We start from the raw sequence: 26299 nt of genomic DNA on the forward strand, positions 1-26299 counted from the left end.
ATTAGGCACCTAAATAACTTATACGTGGCCTGATTTGAAGAGGAGCTGAGCACCCACAGCTCCTGTTGATTTCACTAGGAGTTTTGAGTGCTCAGCACCTATGGAAATCAGGTCACTTTTAGTTAGTTGCTTAAAAGTCGGTTTAGGGGCGGAAATTCAGGCATCCTAAAGGTTGAAAATATTGGCCAGTTTCTCTGGAGCCCTTAACTTGGTGATGCTTCCCGTCTCTCAGAGAACCCTCATGGCACCCAAGCCCATGGGAAGGGTTCTTTGCCATTCCAGAAACCCAAGTGTTCACCATTTGTCACTCTCAGGTTTGATTAGCCGCTTCTCTTGTTCGTGAGCTATTTTCTGAGACCGGTTTAGAAACAGCATCTGGAGAGAACCCCTCACATCAGGCCAAATCCATTGTGTGATGTTGCACTCTATATGATTTTATGAAAATATGCTAATGAGTTCCACATAATGTAACTGGAATATGCTTCATGCAAAAGGTCTCTTGTAAGGTATCATTACAAAGCTTATAATCTACTGAGTGTGGTCATCCTAGTTGTATAAATGTACCGCTCATGTATCTGAAACTAGAAATATGAAATATAACTCTGAGGGCCTATTGTAATTATGCAAAGTGTGGGCCATTAATGGTGGTTTGGAATCTTGATGACTCCCATTAACCAGGACAATCGTCTGCAGATGGCTCTCTTTTACTTGTAAGTCTCCCTGTATACCTGTGTGCTGGCAAGTGGGTAATGTTTTCCCTTTAAAAAGGTGATCAAAGTTTATGTGAACCCCGCCAGGTATTTAATAATTTCAGAAAGCCTGATTCTAGTTTCACTTATACTGTTTAAATCTGATATTACTCTAAACGAGTCAGTGGTTTTATTATGGGGTAACTAAAACAAAACAAAACAAAACAAAAAGAACAAAACAAAAAGAAAAAGCAGGCCCATAGGCTTTATCCTTCCTGTGTAATGGATTAAATTTTTCTGTCATGAGTTTGTTCTTTCTTCTGTTTTCACAAAACATGCAATACACATCAACTTCACTATGGGAAAAATGTTCCTAATCTTCAATCTATTGGGGAAATGCCTGAAAAAAACACAGAAATCACCTCCCAGAATCTACACGATTTAGACATTTCTGCTCCAATACGTCTGTTGGTCTATAAGGTGCCACAGGACTCTTTGTCGCTTTTTACAGATCCAGACTAACACGGCTACCCCTCTGATACTTGACACCATTTAGACAATTTCTGATGTAAATTTCTTAATGAAATGATTGAGTTCTATCTTTCTAGGCTTTTATACCATATTATCAATGCAGCTACCTGACCAACTGAATGATCCCTTAAAATTGTAGGATAGTAAAAGAGGAAATTAATTCACAAAAGAAGACCAGGCATTTTAACTGCTTTTATTAGACCATACTGATGCATTTGAAAAGAGCCTTGCAATCAAGTCAATGTCATTTCTCCCAAATCTGGGGTGGCAGTCTCCCCTTTGCTCTGTTCTCACTTAACAGGGACAGGAGCAGGGGCAATCCTTCTCTTGATGGCTCTCCTGCCATTCCTCTTCTTGGAAGGTAAAACCACAGGCTGATTTAAGTGCAGGACTCCGCCCTGAGAGATGGTGACACCTCCCAGCAGTTTCTTGAGCTCTGAGCCGCTGTGAATGGCCAGCTGCAAGTGCCGTGGGGAAATCCCACGCTTCTTGCTGCATGCAGCGACTTCCCCAGCAATATCCACAATCTCATGAGTCACTTATTGAAGCACCGCGGCCATATATACTGGGGCTCCAGCTCCAATACGGTCTGCAAATTGTCCTTTGCGGAGCAATCTGTCTATGCGACTGACAGAGAACTGCAGCCCAGCCCAGGAAGAATGGGTGATTTTGGCCTTAGGGTCTTTTGCGGTTGAGGTCTCCCCAGAGTGCTCAGACTCTGACTCAGTCTCAGACATGTTGCAGACTTCTAGTGTTCCAGCAACACTTGGCTTGACTTTCTTGGCTTTCTTTTGTTTTCTCTGCTTGGTTTACCTGAGTCTTTCCTCAGGAATTGGCCTGCCTAGCTTTTTTCTTGACTTGCTTGGCTTCAGTGGATGTTTCCTTGCTTGGCTCCACTTGCCTGTGTCTTTCTTTGCTTGGCTTGCCTGACTCTCTTTCCTTCTGTTCCTGGCTCTGTTCACTTGGTTTTCTCGCTCTTATTTTGCCTTCTTTGATTTCTTCCTGGTCTGGCCTGATTATGACTGGCCTGACAAAGTGTGGCTTGGCTAAGCCACCTCTTGAAATCACCACAGTAGTATGCTGACCCTGTCTGAGCCTGCAGCCTTTTATAACCTCAGTGCAGACAGAGAAAACATACTTTCTGATTGGTTGTCTGAGAACCAATGGGCAGCTACTTCATTTGTTACCCAAGCCAGAGGGGATATGTCATCCTTTGATGACATCATTCCCATTGATTCACCGTTTGTGTTGGATTTTTAGTCAGTGATATCTGCTATTAGCAACACTCATCCTGTAACGGCATGAAATAGGCTTTGGTTACATTTTGAAAATGAGATGCCTTAAATTAGGCACCTAAATAACTTATACGTGGCCTGATTTGAAGAGGAGCTGAGCACCCACAGCTCCTGTTGATTTCACTAGGAGTTTTGAGTGCTCAGCACCTATGGAAATCAGGTCACTTTTAGTTAGTTGCTTAAAAGTGGGTTTAGGGGCGGAAATTCAGGCATCCTAAAGTTTGAAAATATTGGCCAGTTTCTCTGGAGCCCTTAACTTGGTGATGCTTCCCGTCTCTTAGAGAACCCTCATGGCACCCAAGCCCATGGGAAGGGTTCTTTGCCATTCCAGAAACCCAAGTGTTCACCATTTGTCACTCTCAGGGCTGATTAGCCGCTTCTCTTGTTTGTGAGCTATTTTCTGAGACCGGTTTAGAAACAGCATCTGGAGAGAACCCCTCACATCAGGCCAAATCCATTGTGTGATGTTGCACTCTATATGATTTTATGAAAATATGCTAATGATTTCCACATAATGTAACTGGAATATGCTTCATGCAAAAGGTCTCTTGTAAGGTATCATTACAAAGCTTATAATCTACTGAGTGTGGTCATCCTAGTTGTACAAATGTACCGCTCATGTATCTGAAACTAGAAATATGAAATATAACTCTGAGGGCCTATTGTAATTATGCAAAGTGTGGGCCATTAATGGTGGTTTGGAATCTTGATGACTCCCATTAACCAGGACAATCGTCTGCAGATGGCTCTCTTTTACTTGTAAGTCTCCCTGTATACCTGTGTGCTGGCAAGTGGGTAATGAAGTCTTACAGTGACATGTGATCATGTCACCTGAACTGGAATCCATCTTTAACCTGGTGCTTTTCCATTGAGAAGGGGGGCGTGGGAATCCAGAGAGGGACAAAGGATTCCCGCCTTATGTAAAAGATATATAAATGGGTGGAACAGAACAAAGAGAGAGCCATCATGAGGAATCCCCTAGCTATCACCTGAGCTGGAACAAGGGCTGTACCAGGGGAAGGACTGTGCCCAGACTAGGAAGGCATCCAGTCTGTGAAAGAGACTTATTGAAACATCTCTGTGGAGGAATATGGTAAGGAAGGGTCCCACTCGTGCTGGGGTTGGGGGTGTTGGAAGCAGGAGCAACCGTCTGGGATTCATCCATTCCAGGCACAAAAATCCAGTTCAGGATTGTCTGGGGTTTAGATGAGTGAAGAGTGATCTGAGGAATGGGCCAGGAAAACACTGGAGGCTTTAAGGGATCAGGATCTGAGCCCCCATCCAGTGGTGTTTAGGTTTCTCCTCAGCACTTGAACTGCCAGGGTCACTGTTCACTGTAAGCTCGGGAGTATCTGGATCTGACTACAAAGGCCTATCCCTCGGGCCTACTGGATTTGGGCTGTGATTCCAGCCTCAGTACAATGCAGCTTTATTTTTGTGTAGGGTCTTTCCTACCAGTTGTGTGCAGTATATGGTACGGATGCAGAACAAACTATGTGCATGCTGCATTACAGTGGCACAGTTTGCTCCCCCTGTGCTCTGCCAATGAAACTGGCTTAACGCACCTCTCCTGTCTACCCTTCTCCCACTCGGGTCTTCACACCTTTGTCCTTGCGGCCCCTGACACTCAGAACATCGTCAAATGTTCAAAATAAATAAATAAAGACACTTTGGCTGGAGACCAAGCCTGGAAAACATCAGCCCCAAAGGACAATCTTTCGGAAGGTTTATGAGGAAAGGAAAATGAGGCCAGCAGGAGTGGTAGATTCTCAAAGAACTTTAATTATAGTGGTTGCCACTAATCACAAAAAGAGAGAGAAATTACAGCTCTGTCTAGTCTAGGGAAATGTACCACTCCAGCCCCAACCCCGACCACTTGTGAATCATCCCACAGAAATGCTCCAGCCACTTACAAGCATTCCAAGAGCTTCCTCTCAGCAAGCCTAAGAACCAGCTCATTCTGAACGGGTTAGTAACAGTGGCTCCACTACTCCTCTCGCTGCTGTCCGACAGGGCATTCTGAAACTTCCCAGAATCCACTGCTTCTGGGGTCTGTGCTGGGAACTGCGGGATAGGTACCACATGGTGTCGCAACTGAAGGGCTTTAAAGCAGTGCTCTTGTAGGGCAAACCCGCAGAGCTCCGAACACCAGTCAGCATGGCAGTGCGGGCACAGTGACCAGCCTGTGCTCCAGCTGGGCCGATCTCACAGACTTTCACCTCCTTGCTTGGGATGCCTCCCCATGTGCCACTCCAAGCCATGCTGGCTTTTGCCTGAGCCTTATACCTACAGCAGCTCTTATTGAGTTTGCTCTCCACTCTTCCCCCCCCACCCCCACCAGTGTCTCTCTCCCATTATTACCCCTCATTCAGTTAGTTCAGAACTGCTGAGAAAATTCACTTTGGGGCTGAAACTTGACAGTCTAGTGCCCAGCCAGGAGGCGAATGTATTCTGTGAGCTCAGCCAGCAGGAAACAATATTTGCTTTTACCGTGTTATGAAACAGCTTTTATCCGACTCTTTTCACGCAGGGATAAGTTTAAAATGGCTGAACTTTCGGGGCCAGATTCACTGGTGCTGTCCGTCTGCTTTGTACCACTCCAGGGACGCAAAGTAACCGGGCTTATGGCTGCTTTGCTTCACTGGAGCAGCACAGGAGCCAGAGCACACAGTGAATGTGGCCCTTTAAATCTGGTGAGTGACGATGGTGCACTGGGGAGTCGGGCCCTCACTAGGTATCACTTGCGTAGCATAGTTTGGAATACAGCCTCTAAAGCAACGACAGCCCGACGGTCGGGGTTGGGCAAGGGGAGCAAAGGGGAGGGGAGCAGGGTTACGGTGTCTTTCTCTTCAGTTCCACAGTCCCTGGCCAGATCCTCAGCTGGTGTAAGCTGGCACAGCTGCTCTGACAGCCATGGAGCTGTGGTGATTTATAGCAGGCTGAGAATCTGGCAACATGCGTTGGGGATGGGAGGGGGAGAGGCTGTGTCTGTCACTCAGTGGGGAAGTGACAGTGATGTACATGTGTTCCCACCACTCTGCTCAACTCTGGCCCGTCTCTCCCCCTCAGTGCTGCCCAAGTACAAGGTGTCAGTGAAGCTGCCCAAGAAAATCACCATCCAGGATGAGGAGCTGTAAGTGGCCGTCTGTGGTCTGTGAGTCGCTGGGTTTGAGTCACCGTTCTTTGTGCTTGTCCACCATTGCCTTCCCGCTGCTACTCCAGAAACCAGAGCTGCAGAAGGCCCCTGGGGTCACTTTCTCTCCATCCCCAGGCGCCCTGGGCAGGATTGTTCCTACTGTCTATTCTGCACCCAGCCCAAGCTTTAAACATCCCAAGGAATGGGGCTCCTCCCCCTGCCCCAGGAAACGATGCCTCAGACTCATACAACGCACTCTCAGAAAGGTTTTCTCCGTTATTCAACCCAAATTTTCCCTTTCTTAACATCCTTCCATCCTTCCTAATCAGACCCCCAAGTGCCCCCTTAAATAATCCTGCTCCCGCCCTTGGTGATGCCTCCTTCAGACACTTGTAGGCAGAAATTACGTCCCTACTTAGACATCCCATAACCAGACTCGCCAGATTTAACTCTTCCTTCCCTCCTCATAAATCCCTCCCTCCAGCTCCCTGCTCATATTGCTCTTCTCTGAACACCCTCCAATTTGTCGATGGCTTTCGGGTAAAGAGGTGCCTGGAGCTGAAAACAGTGCTCCAGAGGTGTCGTGTAGCGGTGACCGGAGATGATAATCCCTCTCTATACAGCCTTAGTGCGACCCCACCTGGAAGACAGTGTTCAGCTCTGGGCCCCACAGCTCTGAGGAGACTGCACCTGGAATATTGTCTGCAGGTCTGGGCTCTTCCGTACCAGAAAGGTGTGGCCAAATGGGAGGGAGCTGGGAGAAGGGAAACTCAACTGATTACGGGGCAGAAGAGCCGGAGTATCAGGCAACATTTCCTAATGGGGTAAGCCTGCTGGGTAATGGAATAATCTCCCCCGGGAAATGGCAGGAGTCCCATCACTTGAGTCACTGAAAAACAGGACTAGACCAAGCTCCAGAGAATAGACATTAGGAAACCAGCAACAGAGTCCTCAGGGGCAATGGTATAAAGGGCCCCAAAAGGCCTCTTCTGACTGACTCTGTCTCCCTGTCTAAGCACCTTGTGTCTCTTTAACCCCTCTCTGGTTACAGATACACCTATGGGACCCCTGTCCCCGGCCTGGTGAATGTCCGTGTGTGCCGGAGATTCTCCCCGTCCAGGTCACACTGCTATGGAAGAGAGGCCGAGGCTGTGTGTGAGGAATTCACCAGACAGGTGAGTCCAAGGCCCATCCCATAGGCAGGAGGCGACTGTCTTGAGGAGGGCGATCTGTGTCTGTCAAAGGGGATTGTTAGACCTCAGCTGGGATTCTGTGTTCTGGGTTGGGCTCTGTCTCACAGGAGGGAGGTATTGGTTAGAAGGAGGTGAGGCCAGGGCTGTGGGCTATAAATTATGAAGAAAAACCCCTCGGGTGAAATCCTGGCCCCATTGAAATCCATGGCAAAACTCCCATTGACATCAGTCAGATCAGGATTCACCCCCAAATGGGTATTTCTTCTAGCTGGGAAATAGAAGACCCAGTGAACGGGATTGAGATGGGGAGGGGAGCAGGAGCAAAGCAGAGGAGAAAGCAAGAGGGAAGTGTAGGATCCGGAAGAGAGAGAGAACTCAAGAGGAAGAAGAAGAAAGAGAGAGACAGGGCAAGGAGGTAGAGAGAACAGGGTAGAGCAATAAAGAGAGAAAGGGAGAATATGAAGGAGAAGAAAGTAAGAGAGAAAATAGAGGTAGGTTAGACAGAGATAGTTGGAGGAAAAGAAAGAGAAAGAAAGAAGGAGGAAAAGAGAAAGAATGTGCATGGAGAAAGAGAGAGGATTCCAAGGGTGGATAAAAGACACAATGAGATTTATCACACTAATGGGAAGTTGCAGATCTAGGGGATGTAATCTGAACAATCAGGGAACCAGGTGTGTAACTTGGAGAATTTGGGGTGAAGTGCATCAGAGAGGGCAGCATGTTAGATACATCACTGGGGACCAGAGATGCCTTGATTGGTTTGTTGAGGAAGAAGGGAAGAGAGGGAGTCAGGCCGGATCAAGCCAATAAGAGGATGGCATTAAGGCAACTCAAGCAGCAGGGAAACGTCTTGGGTGCTGGGGTATCTGTTCCTGTTTCACACGGACCTGAATTGTACAGGGATTTCCATGGTAATTTCCTCTTTGGTCTCTGGCTCAGGCGGAGGTTCGAGGCTGTGTCTCCAATGTGGTGAAGACTAAAATATTCCAGCTCAAGCGAAAGAGTTATGAGATGAAAATTGAGGTGCAAGGCAAGATCACGGAAGAGGGTACAGGTATGCATCATGCTGCCCTGCTGGAGCTGTGGGGCCACACTGCAATAGCAGTGGGCGTTGCAAGCCAGCACTGAAGGGTACTGGCAGAACTGGACAACATGGGGCAGGATTGGAGCATCTGGAGGTGCTGCAGGTCAGTGCATTAGTTCAAGCCCCTCTTTGCTGTGTTTTCTTGCAGGGGTGGAGTTAACTGGGACAGACTCCAGTGAGATCACAGGCACCATGAGCAAAATCAGCTTTGAGCAGGTGGACTCTCATTACATACCAGGGATCCCCTTCTCCGGGCAGGTAGGGAACCTCTGAGAGCCCAGGAAATTACCTGACACGAGTGTGCTTGTCTGTGGAGAACGAGAACTTGCAAAGGGAAAAGGGAAAACGTGGGAGGATCACAAACCACGGGAACAGGAGCCATCTCCCTCTGCCTCTACACATGCTGCGGTATCCTTGCCATTAGTGGGAATTGCAGCGCCTTCCTCTGACCTCCTAGTGCTGTCAGAGACAGGATACAGAGGAGAAGGCCCATTGATGTGGCCAGCACAGTCCTTCCCATGTTCCCAATCACACACTCTGTGAGGACGCGCCACCTCCTCAGGTGGTTCAGACTCACCCAGCACATTCATACACGCCTGGCCCTTGGTCAGCTCTGTAGGAAACACCCTCTGGAGCTGCCTCAGGGGAATAACGTGGGCAAAGGGTCATTAGGACTGTGGGGACTGCTTTCCCTGAGTAGTAAAAGCAACGGAGATTGGATTTGTTCCTTTAGGTGAAGCTGGTGGACGGGACTGATGCTCCAATCGCCAACAAAACCATCTGGATTTCCATAGGGAGAAACAACTATGAAGCCAACTACACAACGAATGAAGAGGGCCGAGTCTCGTTTTCTATAGACACTGTCAACTTCACAGAAAACTCCATTCAAATCACTGTGAGTGGCTGAATCCAGGGAGCTAGGGGATGGGAGGTGTCACTGACTAATCTCCAGGGGAGATGTCCGTGGGTTTATTGATCTCTCTGCCCATCGGGAGATAAAACAAAGAGTTGGTTGGCTGGGAATTTCAGTCTCCTCCTCTCTGTCTTGCTCTCTCTCTGTCTGTCCCTTGCTCTCTGTGTCTTGCACACACTCTGTCGCTCTCCCTCTGGTTCTCCATCTCTCTCTCGCCACATGAGCATGGAAAATGCAGATCAATGCACTGTGCACTGAAAAATCTGCCAAGAACATGTTTTTAAAATTACCCACTTTTTCCTTCTGAAATGCTAGTAGACTTGTTACTCACTTTTTGATCTGATGTAAAAACGTTCTTCTTTATCAGGCAAACCATAAATCTGAACTGAACTGTTATGACACAGACTGGATCACCCCTGTGTATGGTAACGCCATTCACACAGCAACACGCTTTTACTCCCCGAGTAAGAGCTTTCTCAAAATCGAGCCCCTGTCTCAGACTTTAAGCTGCGGCTCCAATGAGATTGTCCGGGTGCACTACATCCTGAAGCCAGAGGCCGTGGGGGAGCAGAAGGAAATCGTCTTTTACTATGTGGTAAGCCCGGACCTAGTGACCTCTACCTCCGTATACATGACACAGCACTGGAGGCCAGACACCCATATATGTCCCAGGTCACCAAACTGCCCTGAGGCCAGGTTCTCTTGACCTTGACATTTTCATGTAAAAGCCAGTGAAGGAAATGCTGAACTGGCCAGCCAGTGGATGGTTTCTGCAGGGAGAGAGAATTTCTGACTTGGTCGAGGTCCCGGTAAACTCCAGTCTGGGTCTGGGACTCTGTATGGCTCTGTGGGATTTTCTGCTCCTTCCCCACAGGAAGGCATCAGTATAGACACCCCCCACCATTCCCCCATGAGCATCCCCCACCTCCCACCAGGACCCCTGTAACAGGAGGGTTTCTTCTTCCTGGCACGTGATGGCCAAGGGAGGCATCGTGAGGGCAGGCACCGAGGTGCATCCCGTGGGGGATGGAGAACGTGAGTAGAGCTGTGTGAATAACTGATTTCCCGGTTCCCTGGCCGAACCAGAAACCTCCAAAAACAATTGTTTGGGGGCGACTGAACCATTTCACTTTTGAGCTGCTTTAATCTTTTAAAAATAGAATTGAAGGGAAATTGTAAATGAGGAGTTGTTTTGAATTGAAAAATGGAACCTTCCATTTAGGAAATGTCGAAACAAAACCTTCTGATTTGTTGCCGATTTTTTCCTGACCAAAACCATTTGGTGAATTTCACACAAATTTGTGAAATGTTTTGGTTGATCCGAGTCTGCGTTTTTCGACAACAAAAAATCATCTGAAAAATTTCGGCCCGTTCTCATTGTGAGCTCTCCTCACCCCTTTCTCTGTCTGTCCTGGGAGGCTGAGCTGCTGTGTCTGAAGGAGGTGCCGAGAACAGCGCCCTTCTCTCCTCTTCACTTTCTCTCTTTCCTTCTTGTCTCACTAGTCATGGTCTCTCTCTCCCTTTGACACACACACAGTTCCCCTGACCGATTTCATTTCATTAATGGCAGTCTCAAGGGATTCCCAGTTTGACTGATTCAGGCTGGCTGGGCAAATTCCACCTTGAGGAGCAGGAGTGTGGAATCCCACCCCCTCTGCAGCCCTGTGCGCACAACCCTCCGCACAGAGCCCCTGTACATGCACTTCTTTCCTCGCCTTCATTATTGCATGGGCAGGGGGGTCCTGCACTGATGGAGGACAGTGCTAGACTCTAGCTGATATGGATTTAGGGGACATGCTGAGATCCACCAAACCCATCTCACCTGAATATCCCACACCGGGTGTTTGCAGTAAGAGTCAAAGGCCTCAACTATGCGCCAAAACTCTTACCCTTGGATAGCGAATTTTTCAGGGTGGCTGATGTTGCAGCCATAATGAGGGAGCCTAGGGAAATGTGTGGCCCTGGAGCTGATTCTCTATAGCTTAGCTCCCGCCCCCTGTCTCTGTTTGCCAGATATCCAGGTATTTGAGCTGAGCCTCCCCGTGGGGCCTGATATCGCCCCCCTGGCCCGGGTACTCGTATACACCACTTTACCCAGCGGGGACGTTATCGCCAATTCCAAAGATTTCAAGATTGAAAACTGCTTTGCCAATAAGGTGAGCATCCGGTTTCTATAACTCACATTCACCCCATGGACAATGGCCCACCTGTGGAACCTGGAATTGAAATTTTCAAGGAAGACTCAGGAAATGTTCAATGGCTCCATGAGCCCATCGGGCACTGACCATGGATCAGTAATTGAATATGAGAGATGAATGCACATCAGGACTAATTTGCATAGGCAGAATTATGGAGGCACAATTGACGTATGGGGGCGCTGCTGGTCATGTGTGAATTGCATTGGTCAGGGATGAGGCGCATTGGCAGGGCTGTGTGGGGAGCCCAGGACTGGAATAGCGGGGGCTGCAGGGCAGAGTTCAGGGGCATTGACAGAGCTGTGTGTGGCGGTTCTAGGACTGAGCTGTGCTGCGGGTCAGAGTGTGAAGGTACCTGGAGAAGTAGCTCCTCTAACTCCTTTCCTGGGGTTGCAGGTCGACTTGCATTTCTCACCGGCCGAGGGCCTCCCCGCCTCCGACACTCACCTCCGAATCGGAGCCTCCCCGGGCTCCCTGTGCGCCGTCCGTGCTGTGGACAAGAGCGTCCTCCTCATGAAGCCTGAAGCCGAGCTCTCGCCCAGCTCTGTAAGCGCCACAAGAGCTGGTCTTGTCTGGAAAGTGCCGAGAATCACTCGTGAGAGCTAGGGCAGAGCAGTCTGTCTGTTATTGTAGGGTCCCTCATCAGCACAGGGGCTGCGCCCACTGCTTGATCTATGTAGGGCCCTCATGAAAACTATTGCTGCACCCAGTGGTTTATAGTTCTGGGGCCACTTGTGAGGACACAACCACACATACTGATTTATTACTGGAGGGCCACTGGTGAGCACTGGTCAGCACACACTGGGTTATTATGGAAAAGTCAGTGCTAAGCCCTGGAGTCAGATATTCTGCTCTGTTACTGTAGGGTTTGTTATTGTAGGGTCACCCTTGGTCACTGGGATTGCACGCACATGTGTGTTAGTTTAAAGTTGTCTGTGATCACTAGGGTGGCACACACTGTTGGTTTATTATTGGGCCTGTGGTCACTGACATCGAGGCGTGTCCGCACAGGTGTATGATTTGCTCCCGGTAAAGGAGATCAGGGGTTATAATTACCGGGAGCACCATTTGGAGGAAGAAGACGATAATCCTTGTGTGGAACTGGACAACGTCATTATAAACGGATTCATCTACGGACCCATTTCTCCTGACGGTGAAGGGGACGCCTACAACGTTCTCAAGGTGAGTGCCACGTCTCCCTTTAGTGCGCTAAATTGCTGCTAGTTCAGAAGATTTCCTCACCGGATGCTGGCTGAGCTGGGTGCATGTTAGCCAGCACATTCGAGGTAATAACTAAAGCTGGGCCAGAAAACCCCAGATGGGAACACCCTAGCTTTGGGAACTGAATGCCTCTTTCCCCATCATTAATTTAAACACGACAAGGAGACGTCCTAACAGCTGGGGCAAAGAAATAGCGCCCAGAAATGGGCAACTCCGCCTCTGCAGCCATTTTGACAAAGAGATTCTGTCCCACACGCTCTCTATCCCGTCTACGTAGATCTCTGTGAAGTGCCAGTCTCCATTTTATCTACACACACACACACACATGCACACATGTGCGGAGTGCCGCTCTGAGCCAGCACCCAAAGTAATTACCCAGCCCCAGCTGGTGAGGCTCGCTCCCAAATCACCCAAACCCCAGCACACCTGAAAATGACTGCTAGGCATCTCAGCAGAGAGGCAGGGGATGGACTGGGCCAGAGAGTCTGAACTCCCTCCAGGGCAGGGCCGAGGCAAGCCGGCAGGGGCTGAGTGCACGGCGCAAGCTTGCACTGCTCATGCCTCTGATGAACCTGCTCTGAGGACACAGAGGACGTCCGTCTCCAGCTGCTGGTCCGGCGCCTTTCACTGACATAGACCTCGCCCTTCGCTTCCCACCAGCCACACTGGCATTGACCTCTCAGGCCTTAGTATCTGCTCTTGCAGTGACCCATCCCTGCACTGTGATAAGCCCGTCACATCCTGATCCAGTCCAGACAGCACATTTATCTCCCGACGTATGGTTTACTTTACCACATGGCTGTCTGGGTTATCTTTTTACAGGGGATGGGTTTAAAAGTCTTCACCAGCACCAAGGTCCAGAAGCCCAGACTCTGCATGGAGAGAATGGACCGTGTACATATGGCACGTGGTAATGGCAGTAAAATAACTTGCTTTGTTTTACCCTGCTTATACGCCCCGTTAGGTGCGTTTCCTGCTCCCCTCCCTTTCACCCTCTCCTCTGCATGGAAATTAGACCAATTGGACCAAATTCTGATCTCAGCTATGCTGGCCAAAATCCACCTACAAGATCTCTATCAAGCATTCTTAAAACTACAATACCCACCTGCTGAAGTGAAAAAACAGATTGACAGAGCCAGACGAGTACCCAGAAGTCACCTCCTACAAGACAGGGCCAACAAAGAAAATAACAGAACACCACTAGCTGTCACCTTCAGCCCCCAACTAAAACCTCTCCAGCGCATCATCAGAGATCTACAACCTATCCTGAAAGATGATCCTTTACTCTCACAGATCTTGGGAGACAGACCTGTCCTCGCTTACAGACAACCCCCCAACCTAAAGCAAATACTCACCAGCAACCACACATCACTGAACAAAAACACTGACCCAGGAACCTATCCTTGTAACAAAGCCCGATGCCAACTCTGTCCACATATCTATTCAAGTGACATCATCATAGGGCCTAATCACATCAGCCATACCATCAGGGGCTCGTTCACCTGCACATCTACCAATGTGATATATGCCATCATGTGCCAGCAATGCCCCTCTGCCATGTACATTGGCCAAACCGGACAGTCTCTACGCAAAAGAATTAATGGACACAAATCTGACATCAGGAATCATAATACTCAAAAACCAGTGGGAGAACACTTTAACCTGTCTGGCCATTCTATGACAGACCTGCGGGTGGCTATCTTAAAACAGAAAAACTTCAAAAACAGACTCCAACGAGAGACTGCTGAGCTGGAATTGATATGCAAACTAGACACAATCAACTCAGGATTAAATAAAGACTGGGAATGGCTGAGCCATTACAAACATTGAATCTATCTCCCCTTGTAAGTATTTTCACACTTGCTTCTTATCAAACTGTCTGTACTGAGCTATCTTGATTATCACTTCAAAAGTTTTTTTTCTCTTACTTAATTGGCCTCTCAGAGTTGGTAAGACAACTCCCACCTGTTCATGCTCTCTGTATGTGTGTATATATATATATATCCTCAATATATGTTTCACTCTATATGCATCCGAAGAAGTGGGTTGTAGCCCACGAAAGCTTATGCTCTAATAAATTTGTTAGACTCTAAGGTGCCACAAGTACTCCTGTTCTTTTTTTAGTCCTGAAATAGGAATCTGGTCCATTTCCACCTGCTTGCTCACCTACCTGCTTGCTCCACCTGCTTGCTAACCTTCCACCAGCTAAGGAAATATGCACTGTTGTAACTACACTGATGCAGTGGCACCTTGCATCCCCTAATGTAGATTTGCTGCACTGGCACAAAATGGCTGCTAAATCTTGTTGACTTTGGTTGCAGCTCTCTCAACCTGGAACAGGACAATTTCCGCATCCAGGTTTTCACCTTCCAGCAAGTGCTAGAGAAAAAAACTAAGCAGAAAGAGAGCCAGGTTCAATGGGGAGGGAGTGTGAACCCAGGGGGAGAGTTTAGGATTGGGAAGCAGGAAATCTGTATTCCATTCTCAGCTCGCCCATCAAGTTGACCTTGGATGAATCATTTCACTTCTTTGTGCTTTAATATTCCTATCTGTAAAAGGGGACTAATTATACTTACACAGCCTTGTGAAGAGCTCTGAGATTAGATGGCTAAATATTAGTGTTAATTATGCTCTCAATTACACTAGTGGAAATGAAGAGTAACCAGATCAGATTACTGACCCTCTAATCCAATGTCCCCATTCCTACTGTAGAACATCAGACTACTGGTCTATATATGGCAGTGTCCTGCCTCCTGACCATATTGGATCAGCACTGTCATCTTTTTAGTGCAGGATCCCTCTTCAGACAGTGGCCAATGGTGGCTGCTTCAGAGTAAGGTGGAAAACCTTGGTAATACACCTCACTGTGCAGTACCGTGGGGCAAATTTCTTCCTGGCCTACGGCTTCTTATCAACTTGTGTTATTCTCCGACAATCCTGATGCACGAAAACTGATATCCCTGACCATGTGAATCCTAGCTGGTGTCACTAGTGTTGCTGTTACTCTTATTCATATACAAACACAATTTTTTCCCCTGTGAATCTGACTCAGCTACTGCACCTATAACGGCTTGGGGCAGTGAGTTCCACAGGCTAATTCCATATTGAAGTGGATATAGGCAGGGCTCTAGGGGTTGCTTCAACACAGTCATTACATCTGGGCTTCCCATACATTCTGGGATTGGAGGTGGGGGAATAAATATGTCCATCCATCCATCCCACCCCTGTAAGGGGCGCAGAAGTCTTTAGAAAGCAAACAGTTTGAGATCACAATAGGGCAATAGAGATGTTTTTTCAATGGCTTTGAAAAAGGTTCTAAAAAGATGACGACGCTGGGAGTGGCGTGTGCAAGAGAATGACTGGTTACAAGCAGAGACGGGTCTAAGTTTGGGTTTGAACATGGCTGAAGTTTGTGAGGAAAGGTTATTAGATCTTGGGTTTAGGATCAGGCCTATCACTAACTATAAACAAAGTGCCATGGTTTAGAATAAAGTCTAACATGTTATGTCCTCTCTCCCCTTGCCACACCCTGCACCCCTAATGTCTAAAAAAGAGAATACATTTCCGATAGCGAATGCACACAGCGTCGCTCACTTCTCCGATCATTTGTATCACATCATCGCTCATGGCCCAGTGGAGACCATCCGGAAGTATTTCCCTGAGACGTGGATTTGGGATTTAGTTCCAGTGAAGTAAGTGATGTTTATGGGATGTGGTGAGTGTGGTCAACTGGGTTACACAGACACTCAGAAGAAGTTGCTCAGACACCCATGAGATGTGCTTATATCCTTCTATGATAGATGGAGTACCTTTTGTAGATAGACTAGAGAGAGACAAGCATGAAGGATGGATAGGCAGGTAGAGGAAAGGCAGGAAGTAACTAGTTCTACTAATACACCACATCCACTCCTTCTCCTCTCAGTAACTGGGAGACAATTAATTGTGTGCATCACAATGGATGATCCCCTGTTAAGTGATCCAGCACTAGGTGACCTGCCTGGGAAATTTGTGTGTGTGAGGGAGATGTAAATTTTTTTTGGTCCCAGCTCTGGTGCAGAAGTCGCTACTAGCTATGCATCTCATCCTTTTCTGTATCCATGTGTCTGAGGGATTTTCTGTTGTTCACCATGGAACCCCACCCCCAGTCTTGTTACTTGGATGATTCTTCTGTGGAGCTGGATGTAGGATGGGATGGGAGGAAGTGCTCTGCGGTGAGCCTACAATAACCAACCAGCATGCACACCCCCGGTGCTCCCGAGGGACCCTGCAGTTACAACGGGGGGGGGAGTTAATTCAGGATGCTGTGAGGGATACAGTTGTTTCTCCCATGCTAGGAAAGCTTCCCCCATCTCCTTGTTCTCCTTTTGTCACCAGGTCCGTCGGAAGTGCTGAACTGGCCATGACCATCCCCGACACCATCACAGAATGGAAAGCCAACGCGTTCTGCACTTCAAGTGATACTGGCTTTGGCCTGTCCCCGACCGTGTCCCTCAGAGCCTTCCAGCCCTTCTTCGTGGAACTCACCCTGCCCTACTCCGTGGTGCGCGGCGAGACCTTCACTCTAAGGGCCACTGTCTTTAACTACCTGACCCGCTGCATCAGGGTAAGGGACACTCGCAGCTTTGCTCAGCAGGGGCCAGGGAGGAGACCACATGGGCCAGTTGCAACATGGCTTCCCATCCAGGAGAGGCAGCTGATTGGCCCTTAGGAAAGTGTCTTCTTACAGTGGAAAGAAATGGGTGATGGAAAGGAGGAATCTGATTGGCTCCTAGGTGTGTGTTACTATAGGGGTACAGAGTGAGCGTTATGAAAGAAGGAATCTGTTTGGCTGACAAAGGTTTGCGAGCTGCAGATATACCTGACACCAACTTCCTGTGTGGCTGAAGGCACCTGGCCTTAGACCTCCTGTGCCTATCTCATGACCCCATGGTAAGCAAGGTACCTGGGGTGACCACACACTGTGCATCACCCCTTACTCTAGTGGAGACTCCAGGCTTCCTGGAATGGACACATGTGCTTGGCCTTTGGCCTCATGCCGCACAACACCCCCAGCTGCACTACAGCCACTGGGAAACTCGCTGGCCTGTTGCATCCATGGAAACGGCACTGACTCTTTAGCCCCACTAGCCTGCAGTGTATTCCTGCTCCAGCACAAGGGACTGGAGGGGGCTCAGGAAGGGGGTCCCTGCAAAATTGTGGTGACTTTTCTCTCAGCTTTTATTTAAATGGGTTTCATTCTAGATAAATTGAAACGGGAACATGCTTTACAGTGTTAAGGGCCCCCAAGGCCCTCTCATCCGCTTCCCCATCCCTTTCCTTCCCTTCGCTACGCTCACTGATGGTCCCCAATTCTGTTCTCTCTCAGCTACTCCCAGATAGCCCCCCGCCCTCCACAGCCAGCACTTCACCTCCTCCCCTAACAAGACACCAGAGGGCTCTCAGACTCATACCAAGGTGGTAAATTTGGGGTCACCACTTTGTCTTTATTTGCACAACTGGTCCCGAGTCCCTCAGGCCCTGCAATCACCTGTTTCTTCAGAGCCATGCACCCAACTCTCTGCCCATCCTCAGTCTCCTGCACCTCCCCAAACCTCGGTACCCCTCAGCTTTCCCCACCTCAATCCCTGCCCCACCAAATCCCTGTGGCCCCCAAACTCCCTACCCCCTCTCCTCCCCTGCACTGTCCCATCTCCATTTACCCCCAAACCCTTCGAACCTGTCTCTGTACAATTGACAGGTCAGCATCTCACTGGCTCCATCTGATGACTTCCAGGCTACCCCTGTGGAGAAGGAAGAAGAATCTTATTGTCTCTGTCTGAATGGTCGGAAAACAATGTCTTGGACTGTGACCCCAAAATCTCTGGGTAAGGGACTTGGCAACTCCAAAATCTCAGGATAAGAGACTAATGGATGGCTCCAAAACCTCTGTGTGAGGGACCAAGTGGCTCTGAAATTTCTGGATCAGATACTGGATGGCTCCATCCTCTCTGGAAGGGACTGATCTGCTGTGAAAGGAGGAAGGCTGGCCTTGTGGCTGAGGCACTGGACTGGACTCAGGAGACTTGGACTCAGTGTCCAGCTCTTGGGCAAGTCAGTGTCCCTGTGCCTCAGTTTCCCCATCTGACTACTGCGATGGGGGCCATATAAATACCTGGATTGACAGACTGGTTGGGTCTGAAATTTCTGGAAAAGGAAGATGATGGCTCTGAAACCATGCAGGGGCCCGGGAGGCAGAATCTGAAGAACTGACCCTGCACTCCCCTCCTCTCTATCTTGCCCAGCCCCATTCGATGTAGCCATTGGAGTCTAGGGGTTGGAACTAAGGCTGCCGCAGAGCTGTGCTAAAGTGCTAATCTACATGTGACTTGAGCTCTGCACTTTTTAGAGAGGTTTCCATGTAATCAAAACAGAACACCAAGCGAATGACACTGACACCTCTGTAGCTGCAGTGCCTGGCAGAACACTTATCCTCCTTTGTTTCAGGTAATGTGAATTTCTCAGTGAGCGCTGAGGCCCTGAAGACAGATCTGCCCTGCGGGAACGAGGTAGTGGAGACCCTGGACAAAGGGCGGAAGGACACCGTGATCAAACAGCTGTTAGTAGAGGTAGGTGGGCTGTTTGGTCTCTGTGGTATAGAGAAGCCATGATAACTTACTGATGTGTCGTGACAACTGATATAATGCTGCAGGTCTTCTTGGTTTTATAGGGAAGCCATAATGACTTAATATGATCTCAGCAATAACACGTTCTCTAACGCCGTAAAGGGAAGCAGCGATAAGTCCCTATATTAGCCAATATAAACTGTAATACTGCATAACTTCTTACAGAAAAATACTGGTATCTTGTTACACCGTGTGACTGAAATAATAAGCAAAGGTGATAAGTTTCTCACAGCCATGTCTTTTGGGACAGAAACCAAAGGAGAGTCCAAAGGAGAGCAACAAAAATGCTAAGAGGTTTAGCAAACCTGACGTATGAGGAAAGGTTGAAAGAATTGTGCATGTTTAGTCTAGAGAAGAGATAGCTGAGGGGAGAACAAGATAACAGTCTTCAAATATGTGCTATAAAGAGAATGGTCATCAATTGTTCTCCATGTCCACCAAGGGTAAAACAAGAAGTAATTGGCTCAGATTGCAGGAAGAGAGATTTAGGTGTGATACCAGGAATAACTTTCTAATTGTAAGGGTAGTTAAACACTGGCCCAGGTTACCTGGGAAGGCTGCGGATTCCCCATTATTGCAGGTTTAAGAACAGTTTGGACAAACACCTGTCCAGGATAGTCTAGGTGTACTTGGCTCTGCCATATTCTGAGCGGGATGGATTAGATGACCTCTCAACAGGGCCGGCTCTAGGCACCAGCAAAAGAAGCTGATGCTTGGGGCGGCAAATTTTTAGGGGTGGCATGGCCGGCGCCAGAATGCCGCCCCTAAAAATGTGCCCCGGCCGCCCTAGCTCAACTCCGCTGCTGCCGCTCGCGCGCCATGGCGCACGAAACAGCTGATTCGCACTCCGCTGCTCGCCCTCCCTCCCAGGCTCTCAAACATGGGAGGGAGGGGGAGCTCCCGAGCGGCCGCGGCACGCAAAACAGCTGATTCGCGCGCCGCTGCTCGCCCTCCCTCCCAGGCTCTCAAACCTGGGAGGGAGGGGGAGATCCCGAGCAGCTGCGGCGCGTGAAACAGCTGATTCGCGCACCGCTGCTCACCCTCCCTCCCAGGTTTGAGAGCCTGGGAGGGAGGGGGAGACTCCGAATGGCCGCGGCGCGCGCGCCGCTTCTCGCCCTCCCTCCTAGGCTTCAGAGCCTGGGGGGAGGAGGCAGGGCTGGGGATTTGGGGAAGGGGCGGAGCTGAGGCGGGGCTGGGGGTGGGGTAAGAAAAAAACGGGGGGGGGGGGGCAAAAATCCTAGAGCCAGCCCTGCCTCTCAAGGTCCCTTCTATGGTTCTGTCCTGTTACAGTCAATCTGTTTTGGCTTTTGCTTTAAAGTTATCCTATGTGCCAAGTGAAATTTGAATTATAACTTGGCTCCTTTTTCAATATATAGGGACCCAAAGAACTGTGAAACACTTCACAAAAAAATTCAAAATAAGTGATTTCTAAACCTCTTCAGCTGAAGAATATTCACTTTGCTTCCGTCACATTAGTGGAAATGTCCAACTTCATCTTTGGCTGATCTGACAGTTCTGGAAACAGAGATGATTTTTCTCAGAATTATGAAGGAGGTGAAAATAGGGCTTAAAATAATAGGAGCCTAGTGGCCACCTTATGGGATGCAGGGGCTGTATTGGTCTTGCCCTGTTATTTTAAAGAACTGACTAGTGCACCACTGCCCTCTACCAGATGGAATCAGAAATGCTCATCTGTGTGTGCTAGGCTAACAAAGAGTTAGAGCTGGTTGGAAAACAGGATTTTTTTCCCCCCAGTGAATTTTTCACCAGAAAAAAAATCTTTAAAAAATCTTTCCTGTGAAATATTCAAAACTAAACTCAACAGCAGATTTGTCACTGAGATTATTTTTGAAAAGACATTTGGAAACAAAACAAAAAACGTTCATATTGACCACAAATGTTTTAGTGTGTGTGTGTGTGTGGGGGGGGGTCAACTTTTGGATTCTCCCCCCTGCCATACCCCCACACTTTTAAAAACTTTTTACCTTTCCGACTGAAGAAAGAGAGGGAAAGGTTTTTTAAAAGTGTGAGAAAGTGAGGGAAAGCCCCTTTTTACACTTGGCTACAGTTTTCCACCTGGCAAAAGTTGGAAAACAGTTATAAAAAGGGGGGAAACCTATTATTCTCAGAATAAAAATTTGCGGGGGAGGGGTGTGTTCCAAAAACAAAAGTTGTTTTGACTAAACCCACTTTTTTCACAACATTTAGTTCCTGAGTTTTAGTCAAAATTGTTTTGGTCATCTCAATAAATAACAGGGCTTCTTCTTTAGCTCAAGCCATGGGGGTCTGGGCCTTTGGAGCAGGAGGAGCTAAGTTCTATCCCTACTGTAGCCCTACAGGACTAATTGGCCACAATGTGTAATGGTGAATTTCTAGTTGGCCCTGCAGTCACTACAATATGTCATTTCAGGGCACTGAGCGCTTTGGCCCTGACACAGCAAAGCTTGCTTTACTTTAGGCACATGACTTGTCCCATTGACCTCATACAGCCTTAAAGTTAAACACTTGGCAGGATCGAGCCCCTACATCCCTTCATTAGCATCACAGCATATTATCAGCACCAGCACATGGTGTAAAGCTGGAAGTTCTCTCTGTGTAACAAGGAAAGTCCATGTTTTACAGTGTGCTAGCAGCAACTAATCACCCATGGTAGAACACTGCAATATCCTCCCCTGGGGAGTGAGGAGGCAATAACTTGTTAGTAGCCAATTTCCAACTATTATCTGCTGGCTTCATGAGAATTATTATTACATGAGAATTTGCAAGTCTCCCTCTTTCTCTGATTCATGCTCTGCTCTTTCTTTCTTTCTTTCTTTCTTTCTTTCTTTCTTTCTTTCTTTCTTTCTTTCTTTCTTTCTTTCTTTCTTTCTTCTCTCCATCACCCCTGGCCAGATGTTTCTGAAACCAGGTGCTCAGTGTCTCTGCAGGTTCTCATCTTTCTCATTTTCCTTCCCCTTCCCTTTTCCTCCCCAACCCAAAGCCTGAAGGGCTTGAGAAGGAAATGACCTACAACTTCCTGCTCTGTGCAGCTGGTAAGAGCCCCACATACCTGACTTGTCTCTGCAAAGGGAAGGGTGGAAACCCCGGGTGTCCGAGGGGAAGAGCTAACTAGAAGCAGTAATATGGAACTGAAGAAAGTGGGACACCTCCAGCTGGATAACCAGGAAACGTTTCCTAACACTGAAGGGCTGGAATGGCCCCCAAGGGAAGGGCTGGAAGCCTAGGTCTTAGGGAACGTTCCTGCCCGGTCCTGGGGGGATGGGCTAGATGGGATTTAATGGGGCTTTCCCCTTCTCTCACTCTCTGATTCCATGGAGTGAATTTACAAACTGGAAGGTGCCAGAGAAAGAGCTGGAGACTGCAGTTCCCTTGTCTCACCAGGTGGTGGCACCTCGCTCCATGTGGAGGGCTGGGATGGCAGGTGAGGGGATCCACGCCTGAGAGGGGAGTTGGGGATGGGTGGGGGGTTCACTATAAAGCTATGGAGGAATGGAGCTACTAAAGGCAGGGAGCCCCTGTGCATGCCAGGGGAAAGACATTAGCAGGGGCAGTGTCCTAGCTCCTGTGCTGGGGCCTGGTCACTGTTACACAGGGGGGGATTTTACTACAATACCATCTATGTCACTTTTCCCCAGGAAAGACAGTGCCTCAGCCAATGTCCCTGAAGCTCCCAGAGAACGTGGTGCAGGGCTCGGCCAGAGCCTATTTCTCAGTGCTGGGTAAGTGAGGCAGTTCGAAGAGCCTGGCTGTGGGTGCTGCTGCCGTCCCTTCCGCATGCCTGATGGGGTACTGGTCTTTCCACCCGTTCCACTCCTCACCCTGTTGTGCACCCGTCACAGTCCCTCCATTTATCCCCCAGCTACCCACTGCTATAGTCTCTATCTAGCACTTCACCCCTTTTTCTCTCTCCTTCCCCCCACCTCTGCCTCTGGGCCCACGTCTCTAGCTATTCATCCAGCCTAGTGCTCCCATCTGTCCTTCCAGCAGCACGCCCTTCACTTTGCCTTTCATGTGTCCCTTCTCTTTCAGAGCATATTTCTCTGTCTCCTCCTTTCTCTGTGTTGTGTGTGTCTCTCTCTTTCCCTCTTATTGCCTGTGATCTCACAAGCCTGTTATGGATGCCTCACACTAGCATCCTTGCTCTGCGGTGCACTCTGCCTCCGCAGGCCGGCTCTGGGCCACACTGACTCCCTGTGTCTCCATCCCCAGGCGATATCCTGGGCACAGCCATGCAGAACCTGCAGCAGCTCCTCCAGATGCCCTTCGGCTGTGGGGAGCAGAACATGGTCCTGTTTGCCCCCAACATCTACGTCCTGGACTATCTGAATAAGACGGGGCAGCTGAGCGAGGAGACCAAATCCAAGGCCATCGGATACTTAGTCAGCGGTGAGGAGGGACGGGGCTTTTGTTTCTTCACTTGCTCCCTTCCAAGCTTGTGCTGGGAGCTTTTCTGTCTGCCTTGCTCAGATAATCCTTCCACATGGAAGGATGGACGGACTGAGGGAACCACCTGCCTCTCGGGGGGGAGGGGGAACGCACTTGTACCTTCTCAGCCCTTTCATCCCATTGCTCTCCAGTGTGTGAGCCCACTGGTAATTCACTCTTACCCAGCAAACCAGACTCGGCTCCCCAGATGGCCTATAGGCCTTTCCTAGCCACCAGTGTATTGGCAGCACCGTCACAACTGACCCCTCATCATTCACCTTTGAATCAGGGCCTCTGACACCCCCTCCCCCCCCCCACCAGAGGTCAGAGGTTCCCTTTCCCAGGAGCTACTCCGAGTAGTTACTTCATTAATGGTTGGTGTTACAATAGATCACTTCCCAACAGGGGGTGCCATAGCATGGTAGTAGAAAACTCTACTCTCTGGAAGTGCTTGATGGGAGAAGATGGGTCCATGTGGATGAATGACACAGCCTGGGTGCTGCACTGCACTGGGTGCATTTCTGCTGATGACATGCAAGGCGGAGAAGAAGAGCTGGGTTGGTTCTGCAGGTCTGGCAGCAGTAAATGGAGCAAAACCTGGGTTTAAGCCTTGTTTTCACTAGGGGAGATGTGTCTATTTGTGACACATTTAGCCAACTTGTAGTTTTAATACATGTTAGTTGATCACGGTAAACTCTAGGCTCCTCGCTAAGGTTAACTCAGCCAGCTAACATGTGTGAAACTACAAGTGCCTTGTCTGTGTTAGGATTGAAACACGTGTTAGCTAGCAATGTTGGTAATGCTCCTTTATTCCTAATGTGGACATGACCTTTGCCAGTAAAGCCAGTAGCCATGACTCTGAACACACACGGGGCAGAGCTGCTGAGTGACAAGGGGCCTTTTCCACGCAGTCACTTTTCAGAACAGCCCCAATTTGGGTCACACCTTTAATTATTCCTCATTCTCCATTTCTGCTCCACCCTGTTTTTAATGAGGGTTAGCAATCTTTCAGAAACAGCCTTCCCATTTATTTTAGGTGCTGCAAAGGGATCCTTGAACCTGGTATAGGTGGCTAGTAGATGCACATCATAACCCTGTTGCCTGTACTTTCTTTTAACGCCTAACAGAAGACCCAGGCCTCTCTGCTGAGACACTGAGGCTGTTTTTAGGAATGGGAGGCCTGCCTGGCTTGTGTACTCTACATCGGACCTGCTTCTGTGTCTAAGGCTTGATCTAAACCCAGCTTTGTACCAGTGTAACTATTTCAGTTAGGTGGTGATATTTTACCAAAATAATTTAATCAGTACAACCCCTAGTGTGGAGGCAGTTCTACCCCTTTCCCATCTGGGAACAAGCTGTACTGGTATTAGCACTTTTATACTATCCTAACTACATCCACACTGGGGGATTCACAGCATTTTAATGTTACTGGTACAATTAAAGCAGGATGTTTGTGTGTAGACAGGGCTGAAAATTCTCTTTTCCTGGCTCATGTCTACACCTGGACTTTATTGCAGTAAAACCCAACTTCATTCTCCCTTTCAGGTTACCAGACACAGCTGAGTTACAAACACTGGGACGGCTCCTACAGCACTTTTGGGCCACGTTATGGGCAATCAGGGAACACCTGGTAAGATTTCAGTGCTGCTGAATTCTTTCCCTTCTCTTGTTATAACCTGGAGCTTGCCCATTGTTAACAGATGCTGATCATGAAGGGGCGGAGGAGAGGGGAGGAGCTCTAGAGCTGATGATGTGGGATAAGGCAACTATGAGAAGTGGTAGGGAAGGGAGATCTCCCTTAGTTCATATGCTAGAGGCCTGCGATTTTGGATTAATAACCATTTACAGCCCTCTGATTTCCTGCTCAGCTCAGGTTAGAGCAGCCTGGGGGCTGTTCTAACTTGCTCCAGGTGGTCACAGTCCCCTGAGGATCAGACGTCAGCTCGGTGTGTCCAGAACACAGCACACTCCAGCCACTCACTCTCTGTACCAGGGGCTATACGGAGGATGGTGTAAAAGTGCCGGCCAAAGATTCCCCTGCTGGGTGACTTGCTGGTAGTTTCAGCTCATTTTGTGTTACCTGAACAAGGTGCAGGGGTCAGAACAGGGCAGAGAATCCATCCCAAAGTCCTGATTGTGGATACTTGTCCTTTCTGAAATTATGTGTTTGACCCTCCGATGGAAAATTTAGCCACCACTGCCCTCAGGATAATGAGGTGGCTGGTAACTCAGGGTGGAGCCATCACAGCCCCTCAATGCTTAGTGTATGCCTTGCTGGGTGAACAAACAGTTCTGCAGGGAGTGGCAGTGGGCAGCTCTGTCGGGGTTGCTCTTCCCTCTGCCGCTACTGACTCCATTGCCCCAGTGTGGTGCTAGGAGGCGCTGTGCTGCAGGGAGCGGGTTGGGTAGCTCAGTAAGGGGCATTCTCCCTCTGAGTGCTGACCCCAGTCTGATGTTAGGGGGCGCTGTTTTTATAATAAGTGTAACTTTAGCGCCCTTGTGGCCAAGATGGAGTCTGCTCTGCAGGCAACTCTGGCCAAGAGAGGGCGCGCGCAGGAATGCAGCAGGAGAAATCCCTTCCACCCCAGGGGCGCCTGTTCCAAACCCCCCAGAGTGAACACACACACCCACAGGAAAAGCACAATGGATATAACAAAGGGAAATATTTATTTACAGAGGGATGAGAGGAGAAAAACAACAAGGCGAAATATAGGGGGAGCCTGGGCTTGCTCTGGCTTTTTTGCCGCCCCAGGCAAAAAAGCCTCCCGCCGCCCCCTCCCCCCCGGCGGGGAGCATGGCAGGGGAGGGTGCCGAGCCCGGTCGCAGGCCCGCTCTCCCCGACCGGCCGGAGCGCCGGGGGGAGGGCGGAGAGCCCGGCCGGGGCTCCGCTCTCCCCGGCGGCCAGAGCGCCGGGAGGAGGGCGGAGAGCCCGCCGCGGCTCCGCTCTTCCCGGCG

At 49.1% G+C, this 26299-nt stretch overlaps 1 pseudogene; it reads left to right on the forward strand.

Moving 5' to 3' along the window:
- The first annotated feature begins 3586 nt into the window (after window positions 1-3586).
- Window positions 3587-26299, forward strand: part of LOC135886706 (alpha-2-macroglobulin-like) — a 29766-nt pseudogene continuing 7053 nt past the window's right edge.

The sequence above is a fragment of the Emys orbicularis genome, chromosome 1, assembly GCF_028017835.1.
Source record: "Emys orbicularis isolate rEmyOrb1 chromosome 1, rEmyOrb1.hap1, whole genome shotgun sequence".
NCBI lineage: Eukaryota > Metazoa > Chordata > Testudines > Emydidae > Emys > Emys orbicularis.